General features: G+C 39.4%; 1 protein-coding gene across 2 annotated transcripts in view; it reads left to right on the top strand.

Annotated features, from left to right (window-relative positions):
- svp (COUP transcription factor 2) overlaps positions 1-17,985 on the top strand; it is a 71,504-nt gene that overhangs the window by 11,769 nt on the left and 41,750 nt on the right. The window lies entirely within an intron of this gene.

Raw genomic sequence — 17,985 nt, 5'->3', positions numbered from 1 at the left:
GCCAAAAACGCTGTTTTTAGGGGTTTCAACCCCTTTTTTCTCGAAAACGTGACGTGATGGGAAGTTTTGGACCCCAGATTCGTGTTCAGCACGAAAAATCCGTTCGGAAACACCAGGTCCCGTCTTATTCGCAAAACCCTTGTAGACCAGTGTTATCAATGAAAGTATTACGTTTACCTGCACTGGCCTTACAATTACCTAATTTTACAACCTTTTATTTATTTTGCTCATCTCGCAGAACACCGAAAATGGCTATCAATTTATGTAGTTATATAGATAATTAGATAACATTCGGTAAAAATTTCGCTTGCAGTAATTTCTACATACGTGGCGTTCTTCTACTACGTGGCGGACGCACGGGCTGTATTTTAATATGGCGCATATGTATGTATATTAAAACACCGCCCGTGGGTTCGCCACTGACTGTCACGTAGTTTAACCCCCCAAACCAGGAATGCCGTGTGGGAATGGTATTATTTAATATGCCTTTACTATCACCTTTCGAACAAACAATTTTGACGATGATTTTGATAATCGAAATAAAAAGCAAAGATGGAAAGTTTGAAAAAATAGTAGCTATTCAAAAGAATAAAACAAAATACAATAAGTAAATTAATTTCTGCTAAAAATATTAATTGTGGTATTTGATCTCACATGGCGACTGAATTTCTTAATAAATACCTATAATTAGAGTATTTATTTGCAAAAAAATTTCCCTACAGTGCCATATAGTGCAGAGCTAATAAAAAGTAAACTTCAAAAATGAATTCCTCGTATCAAAAACCTTTATATGAGTATTTTCTAAGAATACTTTTAAGGAAACTAACCAAATTACACAAATTGTGTGCAAGGATTTAATCAAGGTTATATTCCTTATTTGAGCTAAACTCGAAAAAAGCCGTTGACAACTAAAACTATCATTCCAAGCATAAAACTTTTCAATTAGATTTCTTGTGGTGTGTGCTGTTGAATGAACTATATTTTTATTAAAAAATAGTAAAAATTTTGTATGGAAAATATAAATAAATAAAATCGTCAAAACGTCAGGGTATGCATATTTTTGACGCTGAGTGTATTGACGAAACATTTATAGTATATACGATATTCCGTGGAATCTACGAATCATTACAATATACCTTCAATACAAATTTTAAAGAGTTAGTACAAAAAACGACGGAGTTACATGCCATTTTTTAAACGGCCCTACCTCTTTTTAATATTCTTTTTATAATGTTTTTTTTTGCTTCTCATGTAAAACAAAAAATGATTGGTTAGGGCCTTTGTGAATTAAGGTAACGATATGTATGTTTTGAATATTCCCTCGCCGCCATTCGGATTCAGTGATCGGACTACGATGGATCCAGCAACAGCGCCGAAATTTGTGAAGATTTCACCCCTAGTCCACGACTGTCCAAAAGCATAGATAATTTCCCATGGAACCGCATTATTGGCCAAACAAAAATCAACAGCGCGGCGTCGTAATTTGGCATGGCTACCGATAATAATACGCCCACACCTACATTTTATTAGTGTGTGTGTGCTGCTGAGTATTTACACTCTTAACACAAAAATCGTGTACCATTAATAACATCCAAAATTAATAAAAATCAAACAGTTTATACTTTATTGAATTTTGGCACCTTTGTTGGCCGAATGGGCCGAGTTGGAGCGCCACTTGCCGCTTGACTCGTTTATTTTTTCTTAATAAATTTTGTTAAAATTCCACTTTGAACACATTTGTTGAGCTTCAGCCAAATAGCGCATAAATCATTTTTATATATACGTTGCACAAATAAATTTCGGATATGAGGAGTACCACTGAGGCGTAGTATCTGATCATGTGCGAAAAAAGCTCACATGTACTCGAAGCAACCAACACACACACACCCACCAAAGGCGAATCATTAGGGCATAGCAAAGTAAATAAACATCGAAAAATATAATATGAAAGAAAAGAAAATAGAAAAAACATGGCGAAAAGTAAATATTGCAAAAAATTAACAAAACGCCCACTTTGCTGCCACAGATTTGCTGAAAATCGCTGTACATGCATTCGTATGTATGTATGTATGTATGTAAGTGTGTTTGAACGCTTGGTTAGGAGGTTCGTTTTAGGGAGGCACTGTGAAAATTTATGGCATTGCAGATCCCTTTCTCCTTTTTTTTCATTCAGTTTTGCGCTAAATCCATGGAAAAATGGCATAGAATGGACGACGGTTCGGTTCAATGAACGGCAAACGGTGCAAATTACTTAAAAGCGAGAAAATACTTCACTTTTTATAAAATTGAACCTAATTTTTAATTCGATTGATTTGGAAAATTTTGTGGATTCTTGAACAAAATGCGAGAATATTTAATATTTATTAGCATTTAAAAAAAAAAAACAAATCATTGGATAGCGCCTTTCCATGCGACTGCCCCTCATTCGCCTGACATTCGCTTTCACTCGATGCTCCCACTTCCGTATGTCAAAAGTGGCTCCAAACGCAGACAAATAAACTTCGTTTTATTTTGAAATTTATGTAATCGCAACTTATGTTTTGCATAAGCATAGCGAATTTTGACAAATTATTGCGACCGAATAGTGGGGCAGTTCCACTTGGCTTTAAGCAAATGAATGCGAGCGAAGAATTGTTGCAAAACTCGAGCAATAAAGTCAGTGGACGTAAAAAGTTGCAGGTTTACGATATTCGTATGGACATTTTTTATACGAAAATGGAAGCAAATGAAATGCGGTTTTGTGAACAGACATGCGAAGAGACAGACAATCTCAGAAGGGGGAATAATGAGTAGAGGTCTCGCATAAGTGGAGAAGGGGCGGGGCGGCATTGTCATGAGCGAAATGTTAACGACCAAATAATAAGTCACCGAAGAAGCAAACAGATTTCGCCTGCAGAAGCGGAGTACGCAAGAATAAAGAAAACAACCAGAATAAAAGATACTTATGCGAATATATTTAGCAAACGGGGCAAAAGGAAAGCAAAAGTCGACTGTGGCAAGATTATTCGCTGCTGGTTGAACTTGTTTCTGGTATGTGCATACATACATATGTACATATGTACATAGCCATCTACTGAAACAAGGATGCAAATGTGAGGATGAGGCTGAGGATGTGAGTGATGCAACTTCCTGGCTGGTTTACTGGCTATCCGTCGGAAGGGTGGTTGGTTGTTTAGCAATACTTTAGCTTTGCGCGAAGCCAAAAAATGTCACTACATTTTTCTTTTTTAATTTGTCATGAAATATTTTATGTTTTCACTACATTTAAATTCAAGAGCAGCAGCGGCGCGCATCCATATGAAAGGAATAAGAAAAATATGTAGAAACTTATGTATATAGGCGCTTCTGCTAAGGAAACAGGACTAAATTCTGGCAATTCATGACTTTTACTCTCTTGGCTGAACAAAGGAAAGATTAAGCTCCATAGTGGTTTACTGAATAACCGATACTGGTCTTCAAAGCTTCCTTCAAGTACTCAAAAACTAGTATTTTTCGTTTCGCAAACCACCTAACAGTAGGCAATTGAACAACAAGGCGGTTAAATCGGAGGAGATATTAAAACAAGTGTGGGCAAGCAGCTGGCTAATAAGAGCCTAATATTGGTTACTAAATATCATAAAGAGCCACCGAAAACGTCGCTTGAATGTCCGCCACGGCTTGCATCCGACTGTTCTGCTTTTTAGTGAATTTTTCCGCATAGACACCTATTAATCTGAGCCCCGGGCTATATTGATTTTAAGTCAAGACTGACCATTCACGTTAAATAATTCTGCCAGAGATAAAAAACCGAAATCGCTCCAACGAAATGGCACTTAGTGCTGATCTGCTGTCGACATGTTGTCGGCCTCCAGCTTGTTTAGTTAAGGTCAAAATAAATCGCTTATTATCCTCAGCATCGCTTTCGATTTGATTGTCGTCGCCTCATACAGGGCAATGATACTTGTTCACAGAGCCCTTCATTGAAGAATGCCAACAATTTCGGCCAGCTCTTCGAAATGCTCCAGAACCCAGCCAGCGAACCGGCACTTTGTCTAGGGCCACTAGCCTTAGCTAGTGGGAAAGTTGAATAACGTGTGGGGTAAATCCCAAATCTCGACGCGATAACTATTAGCCAAAATAAGTTTATGAAAGGTCGAATTCTTTTGAACGCAGAAGATTCAAAGAACTCTTGGGTTTCCTGCACCCTTTCACGATTATTTACTGAACCGGCTGTTTCAAACTTGAACACCAAATATAAACATTGATATTGCAGAGTGGACTTTAAAGGGCCACCCCGACTGGCACTTTGCTTCCTCTAAAAAAACTCATTTCGATCATAAAGCTAAAATAGGCTAGAGGAACAACACAAATATTTTCAACATGGAGATTATCCACAGCAAACCGTGCCATTGTAAAATTCTATATAACGAATTTTAAAGATAATCCGATAACGATAAAGGCATAAATGTTTATTAAAGAGCCGCAGAGCCCACCGTTGTTATAAAGTAACTTCTAACGAACTAAACAACTACTTATAAGTAAACACAGATGAATAAAAACTTCGTCTCTGCTCGCTTAATGTATTTTTTTGCTTTGCCCAACATTTCTTCGTTAAGCCAGCAGAGAGTTCGAAAGGGGCTACTGTACAATTAAACACTGCCCCGAAAGCCTAGATTAGGTTAAGCAACAGTCCCTCACTTAACATCCAAACCTTTTTGTTTCGAGGAAGTTATGACTCTGGTTTCCTTAAAAGTGCTTGAAAGTCAGCTGCTCTTCTCTACCAACAACTGCTCCTCTCTCGTGCAGCTTTTAGTCTTTCAATGTTGATGTTCAAATATCGTTCAACCTTAGCTTTCCTAAATATTTTATGTGTTGAACACTCAATGAGATTCGTTCAATTATTTTATTGGAAGTTTATAGGGTTCTACTTTACTGATTTCAGTAACGGGCGGGTTCGGAAATTATTACGTATCTTTTTAAGACTCACATATTAGTCACCTTGAACTTCAAAATTTTGGGGCAATAAACATAGGTTTTAAACGTTAATCTTTTTATTGTAAGGCTGCGCTATTAGAATAGTAAACACTCAGAATATAATAGAGAAAATGAAATAAAAAACAACAAACAACACTAAAAACAAACTCTAGTTATGAAGTTAAAGTAAAACTAAGAAATACCAAGTTTTAGCTTTTAGCACGGATTTCTCATAAAAAATCTTACTTAGTTCATCCCGTAATATAACTGGAACGCTCAATTTTCTTTAATGCAATGTTAATGCTTTGGGACGTAGGAAGACCGAGCCATATGCACTAGAGGTATACGCTGCCGAGTCACGCCGCCGCCGCCGCCGTTTTTTGTCATTACTCACGCCGAGCCGATATTTTCGTAACTCGGCGGCGGCGGCGTTCGGCGCCTAAGGAATTTTGTACAAAATTTTCATGATGAATGCACATTGAAATACATCGCTTGAAGGAACTACTACTCCAGAATATATACAAATTTTGTTCAATACCACAACAATATTCCTTTTTTACATATTACTACAACAACACGAAGTTATCACACATCAAAAACTTTAACGATAATATCTCAGAAAGCAGTTTTAACAGAAGTGCCCTTATTGCATCTAACTCCTCAATTATTGGAGATAAAACAAAAACAAATTGATATTCTTTTGTGTTTTTCTTTAATAAATAGTTGAATATTTTTTAAACAGATTTTAAATATTTAAGTAAGTTATTTTATTCTAGGGTCCCACAGACGTATACAAGTACAAGGTGGCTGTGTGAAAATTATGTTAGCATTCGCAAGTGGTGATCAAACCCCAGAAAGGTTTTGCTCCATCGCACCGCAATGTTTTCTACACAGGGCTAATGTTCCCCCTTCTTGGTGGAAATTGGTTGTATTTTTCATTACTTTCGGTTATCCTTAGGAAAATTTGGCGCTTAATATTTTAGTGAAAATTTTAACCATCTATAAGCCATATTACAAACAGTGGGTCAAAAAGGTCTGTTCTGCTGGGAGTTGATGGGTAAAACTGTTGGAAAATAGTCGACCACCCTAGTTTTCAATCTATAACCCCAAAAGATCGTAAGAACTCCGTAATTTAACATGAAGGTAGATAAGATTATTACAAAAATTTATTAATAGCTATTTACATAAATTACTCCAATAACTTAAATTTTTGAATTTTTTTTTAATATTTCTTTAAATTTAAATAGTACATACGGATCTATAGAGAACATAGAGAACCATATATGTTTGTATATACCTTAGACCTTATTCTGTTCGCCCATCCATCAAAATTTTAATTCAAGTAGGAAGTAATAGTATTTAAATTTAAAACTATGAAATGAAATAAATATAATTATAATCTGAGTTGGCATGGCGAATGCCTAACGCTGACGATAAGATTAGTAGCCTCATGGCTCTTTGGAATCTACCTTATCGGCAGTAGCGCCGCCGCCGCCGATTATTTTTGTAGTTGACCACGCCGCCGCTGCAGAGCCTGTCGGCGTGATCCGCTAATATGCACATACACATGTACATCATAGGTTTCTTGATGAGAATTTGAATTTGTGTGGATTTTTCAAACCATTTTTTCGCTGTAGCGATTTGCCTTTGTCGTTACTTTCTTTCACTTACCAGAGTAGACGCTATCTTATGTTTATGTTGACTTCATTACGACGTGAGTGTTAACGTGTGGTTCAACGGGAAAAATCGAGGAATTGTTTATAAAATTAAATTTAAAGTTTAACTCTTTGCCTTTTGAAAGGTAATTATTATTATTTTTGGGTATTTTTCTATTAATGCTGGTTTAAAATTTCCTCGCCGGATGTTTTTTTTATATGGTTTTTGGGGATTTTTTGTGGGATTTGAATTTCTGTGGTTTTGCAAATGCGTGAACGCATCCCCCATTTTTGTATGAAAGTAAAGAACTTTTTTATGCGGCTCTCTGAGGAACGCATATTACCGCATACAAAAAGACCTAAGTGTATATTACATATTAACAATGCTAAATAACCGTGGGGACAAAGGTACTCACTCGCTAAGCGCGCACATCAACGAATATGTCGCATAATGGATTTAATTAAAAAGCCACACATGTTGTTTGGTAATTTTCAAATTAAAAATATTATAAACCAACAACATTACGACACTATTAAGTCCAAGTTTTTGTCCAACCATATTGTACGCTCCAAACTCCGCGCTATCCCTGCGCAATGGGCACCAAACTCGGAAGCGTGGGCTATGCGATGGAAAAAATGCCCCTTTTAGTGACCACTTGATTTGCTTGACGACGACAACAATAACAACAGCGGTCTCGCAACAAAACGCACAGTTAGAGTCGAGCTTCTTGCAAGAAGTTGCACTACAGACGACCAAGCCCAGTAACTCCGCGGCACTGGCAGTGGCATTGCGCGTTTGTTGCATGTGATTAAATTAGCTCAACTGCCAACCGCTGCCCTCCGCCCCTCACCCTATCCCACCGTGCCGCTGGGGACGCTTTAATTGTCGAACGTGGGAACGTAGTTCCGTTGTTGCTCGCCTGTTTCTTGCCTTTTGAATGCTTCTTTAATTTTATTTCATTTTATTTTTATTACCCTTTTTAAATTTCATAAATGATTGTCTTCTCCTTCAGGCCAGCGCCGCAGCGCTTCGTTCGTGTACGTACGCCTTGTGGGCTTGTTTAGCATGTTACAGCTAGCTACTGCTAATTCGTTTGCATTTAATTTTTGATGTCTTCTTGCTTATTTCGCTTGGTGCGCTGAAAAATTATTAACTCTGTACGACACTTTATAGTCGGTCGGTCGGTCGGTGACTTCAAGTTGGCGCCGTTTGCTTTACATTTGAACATTTTCAACTAATTTCAAATGCATGAAATGTTAAGGTTTGGAAAAAATAAACATGTTGCAGTTGCAGCAGCGGTAAAGGCGCTAGCAACACGCTTGTACGCTGCACATATTCCCAGCGCGTCACAGCGCAGCAAAAGTCACAAGCAACAAATGTCTTTCGGCTGCGCCAGTTGACAATTTTTCCCTCGCTGCAGTCGCACGCATGCGTCTGCATTGGACGGCGGCGCTGCCGGCTGGGTCGCGCAGCGGTAAAAACGCCAGCCCACTAAGTCAATGATTTATTGTTTGCATTAATTCCGTGTGACGAGCGCCCGCGCGCGCGCGCCCATCTCTCCTAAATACATTTCACTGGGCTCTGAATGGATTCTCGCTGGCTTTATTTGATCGCGATCAAAGCGATTCTCGACAGATAATTGGCTATCATGTAAATATGCAATGTTATTAGTGCACCTTTGAGTGCCTGCAACGCGGCAATATTTCAATGTAATGTTGCCACTCAGGTTATTCTAAATTATTCCGCACTCGGCGGTGGCGTTGTTGTTGTTGTTGTCCATGTGCTCTTGAAAACATTCCATAGCAATCTTAATGATTGTTTATCATTTTATTTTATTAATTATTATTTAAATGTATGTATGTATGCACGTATGTACGTATGTAGATATGTGTGAGTTGATTACCGGTACCTCAAGCCTATCTATGCTGCAATGACGTACGTACGTATGCGCTATGTGTACATATGTATGTTTGCGCAAATGGTCATCAATATTCGCACTACACGAGCGGGTATACATACATACATACATACATACATACATATTATGTACATATGTATGTAGCTCCAGCAGTCGGTGAGTTGCTCCACACTTTCGCACCAACAAAAGGTCAGAATTAATTATAACGTTCTACAATTGGTGTTGCAGTCTATATGGTTTTTGTTGTTGCTGCTGCTTCTACTTAGTACACTTTTATTAACTTGGAGCGGTTTAGCGGCCTGTCATTGTCGGCATTTATTATCGAATGGCGTAAGCGAATGCATAAGTACTTTACTGAGTGACTGCGCAACCTAACATTAGTACGTATGTATGTATGTGTGTGTACTTGTATATAGACTACGCAAGCAATCGGACGATTTAGATTNCCTGAGTGTGACTGCGCAAGCAAATTGATACCTAACATTAGTACGTGTGTATGTATGTGTGTGTGTACTTGTATATAGACTACGCAAGCAATCGGACGATTTAGATTTGCTATGCATTCTATAAGAATCGGCCGAATGCTTAAAATGCAATTCCCTTCGTCCATTTGTTACTATTTCGTTGTTTTTTTTTGTTTTCTTCGATTAGCGAAATAAAGTTTCAGCGGTCGTGGGAAAATGTTTTCCTTGGATCCAACTGCGCCAATAGTAAATACCTACTAATTAAATGTTGGTCACAACTACATACCAATATTAGCAATAATAATCATTGGTTGGTAGGCAGGTAGGCAACGGTGCATAATAACAACAACAACCAGCCAACTAGCCAACCAGTCAAAAAATAAATGTCGACATTCAGCGCGCAACGACAAGTCCAGCCCCCACCATTGTGCAAATCATAGAAATTTTCATTTTGATTGCAATTCGGCAAAGGGAGAAAATTAATTGCCAGTCAGTCAGTAAGGCTGTGCGCTGCAATGCGAAATGAGAGCCAACTGAAATATTTTGCGCATTGTTGACAATAAAGAAAACATCTACAACAACTACAACAATAACATAAATACATACATACAAATAACAAAGAGACAAGGGACAACAACGACAAAGCAGTGACAGGAACAACAGCAGAATCAGAAATACTACATAGAAACAGCCGCGATAACAGTGACGCCAGTCGAGAAAATGACAACAGCAGCGACAATAACATTGAGCAGTCATACATACATACATATATACATATGTATACTACATCAGTACAGTGCAAGCAATAAAACGGCGTAGTCATTAAAGTGGGCTTGTAAAACAAATAGCACACCAACAACAACAATAATAGTCAATGGCTAAACTGAGCGCCGTGGATGCGCGAAGGAACGGGGAAGGGCTCGCGAGTTCCGAAGTTCCCCCGAATCAAGTTGTTGTTGTTGTGGTTGCTGTCTTTAGGCAAGCGCGCGCGGTATTATCCTCTGGGGCACGATTCGACGAAGCCGACGCTGCCACCTCCCCAAATGCGCGGCGCGTTGCTGCTAACCCAAAATTGAAAGCCTCGTTGGGTGCTGAGCGTTTGTCGGGAACCGCGCGCCATCAACGCAGGAACTGGCGGGCGGCGAACGTAGCGCTTGGCGAGGGCGACAGCAGCGAGTCGTGATCATTTGCTTGTTGCTCAGCTACTTCTGAATTGCCACAAACTTTTGTGTAATGTAACGGTTTAATTAATTATTGCACGTTAAGTCGTCGCGTTGCACGAGCAGCAACAACAATAACAACCGCTGCAACACCAACACCAACATATACATAAATAGCGTACGGCTGTACTTAACGCCGCACATACATACATACCTACTGTCTTACTATCGGAAGCGTCTCCGCGCTTTTTTTCATTTGTGGCAACAGTCGTCGGTTTGTCGTGGCTGCTGCTTTTGCTATTTGCGGCCAAAAAGTTTCTAANGCGCGCTTTTCATTTGTGGCAACAGTTGCCGGTTTGTCGTGGCTGCTGCTTTTGCTATTTGCGGCCAAAAAGTTTCTAATCAATCGCTGGTGGTTGCAGCGCTGCACTGCCATTTGATAGCGAATTTTTTTTTTTTTGGCTTTTTGCTTTTGTGTTTGTATTTGTATTTGTATATTTGCGGCACGTTTTCGCCGATTTGAAAACTTCGTAGTTCTCATGACTCACTGACGCTCTGGTCCGCCGCATTAGCCACACTCGTTAGCTAATTAGGGCAATTTTTTAGCGTTAATCACTGGATGTAGCAAAGAAGCTTACGTAAATATTTTAGAAAGTCTGTAAGGAAAATTTTCGGCAATGCCTATTGGCATCAAAAGTAAAAAATTTTAAATTCCTTTTTTTTGGCATTGGACATTGGCTCGAAAAGCCACTACTAAATATCTGCGAATATACCTACACATGTATGTGTGTGTATCTACATATGTGTGTATGTTTGATTGCGCTTTATTCGCCTCAACACCTCAAAATAACCTAAGCTCTGCGGAATGAATCAAATGTTCACTGGTTGCCTCTTTTTCCATTTCATTTAAAAATGTTTTCCTAACTGTTGAATTTCGATTTGCCACATTTGATTGCATCTATCTAATATCTCACGATGGCCAACTGTCTGTCTGTCTGTTTGCCTTTCTGGCCGCGCCATCGCCACCACCACCGCCACCGTCACCGCCACCGCACCGGCATTTCGTTGGTGGGATGAATGTTGTTGCATGTTGTTCTTTGGCTGAGTGTGGATTAAAAAGTAAATTTGCTGCAAGTACTCGCTACCAAAGTCGACGCGACACACAAACACACACGCGCGCGCGCACATACTGGCCGATATAACACATGAATCAAAAATGTGGTTTCTTATTCCTTTCGATTTTTTTTTATTTTCCAATGAGTCTGCTGTTATTGTGTTCGGTCGCAAACGGAGTTGTTTTCGAGGACTGTGCCAGTATATACCCAATTTGCCAAACGACTTCGTAACGACGCCGTTTCAGACTCGTTCTGCTGAACAATTTGTTCGCCGGTGACATTCGCCAACGACTCGCCGGCAAATTCGCCGTCGGGTGAAAAGCGCAGTTCGCCGGCGGGTCGGAATAACGATTCGCCGGCGAACTGCAAAACGATGCTCAAAATCTTTAACAAATCTAATTTGAAATAGTGACAATGTTTAAAAAAAAAAAACAAAGCATTCCTAAAAATTTCAAACTTTTCAATTTGAATAAAAAAAAATATTTAAAGCCGTTGTATAGCTGGTTAAATTTTAGTGCAATGGAGTACATATTTTGCATGGGAAAAATGAATTCGATTTGACGTCGTTTCGAGTTCACCCAAACAACTTCAACAGCCCGCCGCGGCACAGTGCTTCGACTATACGGAAGCAGGTGGAAATAGAAATACCTAAACTGCAGCGACTTCGCTGAAACTTGACGTGTGCTCTAATTTTACTTAGGAATAGAGAATTATGAAATTTGGTAAAGATGGAATAATTGCCACGCCCTCCACTCTTGTGGGCGGGAACAATTGAATTTCACCCGATTTCGCTGAATTCTTCGTTTGTACTCTCTCTTTTATTAGAAACCATAAATCTAAAATATGGAATAAGGATTGGATGACTATTTATAACGTCCAAAACTCACAAAACATGCTGGCCCAGTCATTAAATGTGATTAAATTTTGGTAAATTTTTGCTTCCTGCTTTTTACACTCTCAGAAAACAAAGGTTATACCTTTAAAATTAAATATTCTCTTTTCTCTCAATGCTTCGTGAGATTTTTCCGTGGTTCGAAAAATTGTACGACTTCGTTTCGACGACTCAACCAATCGATTTCCCCAGACTGACGTCGTAACGACGTCGATTCGAACTAGTCTTCGTCCTATGGAAAATTGGGTATGTACTTGCAACGCGTGTTGTTTAGTTTATGGATTCGTAGTACATACGTATCTATGTATCTGTGAGTACGTATCGTTTAACTACACATTACTGTTGTTGCTGTTGCTGTTACATCGAAGATTTCACAGTCCTTCCGCTGTTTGTTGGATTGCGATTGCCGCTGCCGCTGCTGTTATTGTGTTTTTACTGGCCTTTATTGTGTGTTGTTGCTGTAACCCATTCACTTGGCACCTGGATAATGATAGCATTGTAGATTTGTTTATACTCATTTTTTCCACACTGGCTGTCTGGCCGGCGGTTTGCCTTCCTATTTCACTATTCCTTCATTCTCTTAGCATTTTCTATTATTCTCCGATTTGCCATTTTCGTTGTTGCTATGTTCCGACTCTGGCTCTGGCTCTGGCTCTGGCTCCGACTGCACACGTGTGCGCATGTGAGTGTGTTCTGTGTACTTGCAACACGGTCGTCTCATAATACCTCATCTCAGCGCTTACACAAACACACACACACACACACACACACACTCATGGCTGCTTGCCGTTTCGGTGTGCGCGCACCAAAGCTTTTGCCAGCCAGCAAAGTCCAGCAGGCCCGTGCGCTATGGCCGCCGTGTGAATATCTTTTGCAGGCGAGCTCATATCTCCCCATTGCAACTGCGCCACTATGCCGCACAGCCAGCCATCTGTCTATTCATCTATCTACGACATAGTCGGTCTACCTGTGCCAGTGCCAGAGCCAGAGCCCAGCTCGTTTGTTTGTATCTTTTGCTGATTTAACGCTTTAGTTCGTTGAATTTTATTGCATGAGCGTAACTAACGTTTTAGTGAGGCGCTCCGTGGCCGGCAGAGGAATGCTTAGGCGCAGCGCGGGCAGGTGGTCGGTGGACCACTCAACGACGCAAGTACATACATAGACACACATATTGGCGATCGTGTGGTGGCGTGCTGGCTGGCGTGTAGGTACCCTTTTAGCTTTCGACTTACTTAAGTGGAAAGTTCTTAAGCGCATTTTCAGATTGGCCATACTCCCGCTTAAAGAAGTCGATTTGCAGCCGCCAAGGTTGGCATGACTGGAGCGAGCGCCGCTATGATTCACTGGTTCGCTACGAATGTTAAGCGTACGTTGTATTGTAATTGTATTTTTGCGAAATTATTATTGTTGCTTATGAGTTTTTCGCGAGCTATGGATGAACGGTCTGCCGCGCTCTAAAGCTAAGAGCAATTGCAAAAGATGAGCAAAGTTTTAAACGAAATTAAAATGATGTCGAGTTAAAACACCTGTTTCACATTCCCATCCGTTCATTACGTGAATATTAATTAATAGATGGTACAATGAGAACTCAATTCTTTTCTTCAAATCGCTCGTCTATCGGTTCGCCGACGTTTTGTTATTCTCAACAAAAGTTAACCTTTGCTCGGCGGTCGAATAGGTGTAATTCCACGTGGTCTTCTCAATACCAATATGTATGTAAAAAGTTCGTAGTTTTTCTGAGATTTCTAAAAATTTTCTGCCTGATTGGCTCTGAAATTGTGGCTCATGCCGAATGTGTGGTTGGAAGGCCAACCAGACCAAACCGAGACTGGGTAGAATCATCTGTTCCAGTTATAATGAGGCAATGAGTTTCGCCTTATAAAGCTTTCGAGTACGGTCATGCCAGAACAACAACAAAAACAATAAGGCAAACTGTTATTTACTTCAAATAACATTTCGCCAAACTGTGTGATGGGCAATGTTGTTGCCACATGTTGCATGTGCTGCTTGGCGCATCGGCTATTGTTGCTGTTGCAACAGTATCTATTTATACATATGTATGTAGTTGCGGTCGTGGTGTTACTATTGTTGTAGTTACAACTATCGCACATCTTTCATGGCTAAGTACCTGCGGCAAATTTATTCCCTCACTAACTTGACGTTAAATTAGCAAAGTTCATGCTCGTTCATATGCTATCACAACATTTTCCACACTTCCATTTCTCGAGCACGGGCAGAGAAAGGTAGAGGGGTTTACACGAGCAGTCGTCGTATGGATATGTATGTATGTATGTGCGCCAATGTTGATCTCTGCTTTGCTCGATAACTATGGTGGGCGATTTGATGCGAGGTGGTTCTCGTGAAATCCGAGCGACGAAGAAGGCTGAGAAAAGCTACCGATTTTAGAGCAAACATTGGTTTAAATCAGCGATGGCCAGAAAGAGCTTTTACTCAGAACCCGCCTATACAAAATGTATAAAAAGCTTAAAAGCGCTTTGCCCGCGGGCAAGGCAGCGCCCATAACCGCTTTAGATAAGGCTCAAATTCAGTGAAAGCTCCTCTGAGTAACTTACATATACCCGAATCAACCCTGCTTTCAGAGTAATCTGAATAGTAGAGAAATATTAAAGAATTCGTAAAGACATTATTACGAAGTTTAGGCAGAAAATCGGTAAAGAAATCAAAATATAGCTGTGATGTGAAGTTTTTTCAGAACTTTCTTGAAGAAAAATACAGCGATTTTTTTACGAGTTGGAGTACACCACTGAATATGATTTCCTTTCGTTACAGAATTCGGAACACACTCCCAATACTCTTAAAGGTTTGGAGAAGGGGAAGTGAAAGCTCGCTAATGTTTTTTTTTACCCGGCAAGTAGATAACTAAGCGAAGTTAAAAGTATTCAAAAATTCCTGAATTCTTGTAAAGCACAATTGAAGTGCAGAAGTTTGAAAAGCTCTATCAAAAAAAAAAATGTAAGTTCTTTAGGGCCGGTTGTTTAATGTCTGGCTATCCCGAATCGGAGGTATGTAGAAGTTCCGGTTAAATACAACGACTGCTTTATCGATCACATGTTTAATGCATGATATCGAAAATGTCGATAATTATGGTTAACTGGAGGTTAGTGATAACCGGACATTAAACATTTCCATTCCTAAGTTTTCTCTAAAAGTGTGTGTTTTAGACTTCTTCTTTTAGCACTTAGTACTAACTCTTCCAAAACTACACTTTTTATGTGGTTTAAATTAATTTGATGGCCTCACACCATTTTCCCACTGATTAATCTGTGTATATTTACATACATACATATGTATATGTATAAGTATACCCATCGACTTAGCAAACACTGCTATGCCGACCGTTAAGACATTTTCTATTCGGGTTTCATGTCAGTCACTTAGTTAGTTGCCTCTAGCTGTTGCCTTAATCTCGACGGCTAATTACTTGGGCTGCTGTTTATTAGACTTTTGTGGCAATTACTCATATCAAACTCAATGTTGAGCTGTGCATGCCAGCGTGCGTGCCGGTGTGGGTGTGCATACATAGTATATGTACATATGTATGTATGTATGGGGATGGAGGTGTGAGCCCGCGTGCATGTATCGCTGCTCCGATTATTATTTGTAATATTTAATTTCTGCAGGGCTATCAATTTTACTGGGGCGTTGTAGGTAGTGGCGCAGGCGCAGGCGCATGTGTAGTGTGCTTGCAACGCGTGCGCGCTGCACCGTTGCTTCTGCCGTTTTGTTGTTATTCTGCTTCAAGCACCGCTATGCATTTGCCAGACTGCTTCAAGTTGGCTTCTTGCCGCGCTGTGGTTGTTAAGTTTTTTGTTTGAGTTGTTGCTGTGCGCTAATTACCAGCGACTGGCTCTAGCTGCACTTGTCTGTTTAGCTTTTAATTGTGGCAACATCATTATCAGCCACCATTAGGCACTTAACATGGTTCCCCAGTGCAACTTAGCCGCATTCGTTTGGCACCAGCATCGACATCAAATATTGTGCCTGTGCTCTTGCTGTGGTTTTTTTATTTTATTTCTATTTTTTATTTTTTGAAATTCTTGTAATTATTACGCCAGCGACGAAGCGTGTTATTACCGGCTTTGAAGTGTTTTGTAGTTCACGCTGCTCGTTGACCGAAAAACTTGCTAATACTCGTACATCATTCTGCTAAGTATAAGTGCATACACACACACACACACACACATTCGCGCGCATTCAGCTTGCGTTGGGCGGAAAATTTGCAAAACTACCGAAGATTATACTATCTGCTTATAAAAAAAAACCTCTAACTAAATGATAATTCGGTTTAATGAACGAAAATAACGGGACTCTTTATTTATTTTTGTTGGAACTTTGATAAAATGCTGGCCCATATGATCGGATATAGAATTCGTTGCAATGCTTAGTTAGGAATTCTTAGTCTGAGTCTAGGTTAAGAAATTCTGGGAAGGCGATTTTGAGACAATAACTCAGTTTGTTTCCAACAGGAAGTTTATTAAGTCAAAATCCTCAAAAACGGGTGCCTAATTTCGGCCCAGATTTTTGTTTACTAGAGCATTGATCAAGAAGGTTCCGAAAATCTTTATTTGCACCTATTTGCTTGTACAAACCTCAAGAAGGCCTGAATTATGACGCATTTTCCTTAAGATGCAAAAGCCCAGAGCGTTCTTCCATCGGATGATGTGTTCAAGGTTTTCAAGAAGCGCGTATGCTTACCATATCATTTCCGATCGCTTGTTGACGAACTCGCAAATTACACAGACTGGCAAGAATATCATTTATAGGAAGGCTCGACTATGTATCTTAAACTAGTTGTTTGATAAAATAAGTTTATAGCAAAACAATATTTAAAAAAAAAAGTTTTCAAATTATGAATTAAATCCGGGTTTCTCAAAAATTTCAATTCCTGCGTCACCTATAGGCAAACTTTTTTGTAGAGTTATCTCTTTTCATGTAAGTAATATGTATATATTCCAAACATAGATATATTAAATCCAAACATGGATGCGGGTTTTCAAATTATTCCGATCACCGCGTGTTCTACTTGCTAAATTTTTGTAAGGTTATTTCCTTCAATGTTGGTGAAATACGATTCAAATATGAACCAAAAAGGACTGTAAATTCGGAGTTTTCGAATATCTCGAGTCCTGCACCACCTAGCGAATTAATTCCTCTTTCATATTGCATTGTCATCGGGTTCTGTGCTAGTTTTGAAATTTCAAGGCTATAGCTCATCGGCAAGTTGCTTAAAAATTTGTTGCAAGATATGACCCGACTAAACATACTTATGTACATACATACATAGATACCTTCAAAGCAAGTTAAATCAAAGCTTGTAGAAAGACTAATAATTGCCTTCACCCCTATTGAATACTGTGAAAGCGATAGGGTTATCAAACCAAGTCTCCTAGTTAAATCCTTCGGCAGGACAAACTAATTTTATATGGCTGATTGATATAGGCGGCTCAGCAAATAAGAAAATATACATACATCATTTATAATCTGATTCTTTTAGGAATATGGGGCCAAACTAAAAAATACAGATATTTGTAAACATAAAAGGGATGTTTTTTGGGAATCATAGATTGTGCCATCTACCAAAATTTGCCGAATAAAGAAGCAAAAATTGTTTCTAAAAACTCTAACAATTTCTCAGCTTTATGGCTACTTGCATATCTGTTGATTGCTTTATGCTCATAACTGCTGCAGTTTGTCGAGACGACTTCCATTATTTTATGCCGTGCTTTGTTGTTGCTTATCTTCTTCTCGCCTTATGACAATCTTATGTAGCTGCCGTCTTTGCCTTTTTATTGAACCGATTTTGTTT

Source organism: Rhagoletis zephyria, unplaced genomic scaffold (assembly GCF_001687245.7).
Source record: "Rhagoletis zephyria isolate East Lansing unplaced genomic scaffold, Rhagoletis_zephyria_1.1 Rzeph_scaffold_01181, whole genome shotgun sequence".
Classification (NCBI taxonomy): Eukaryota; Metazoa; Arthropoda; class Insecta; order Diptera; family Tephritidae; genus Rhagoletis; species Rhagoletis zephyria.
Note: the sequence above shows the minus strand (reverse complement) of the source record. Positions and strands in the feature narration are given on the sequence as shown.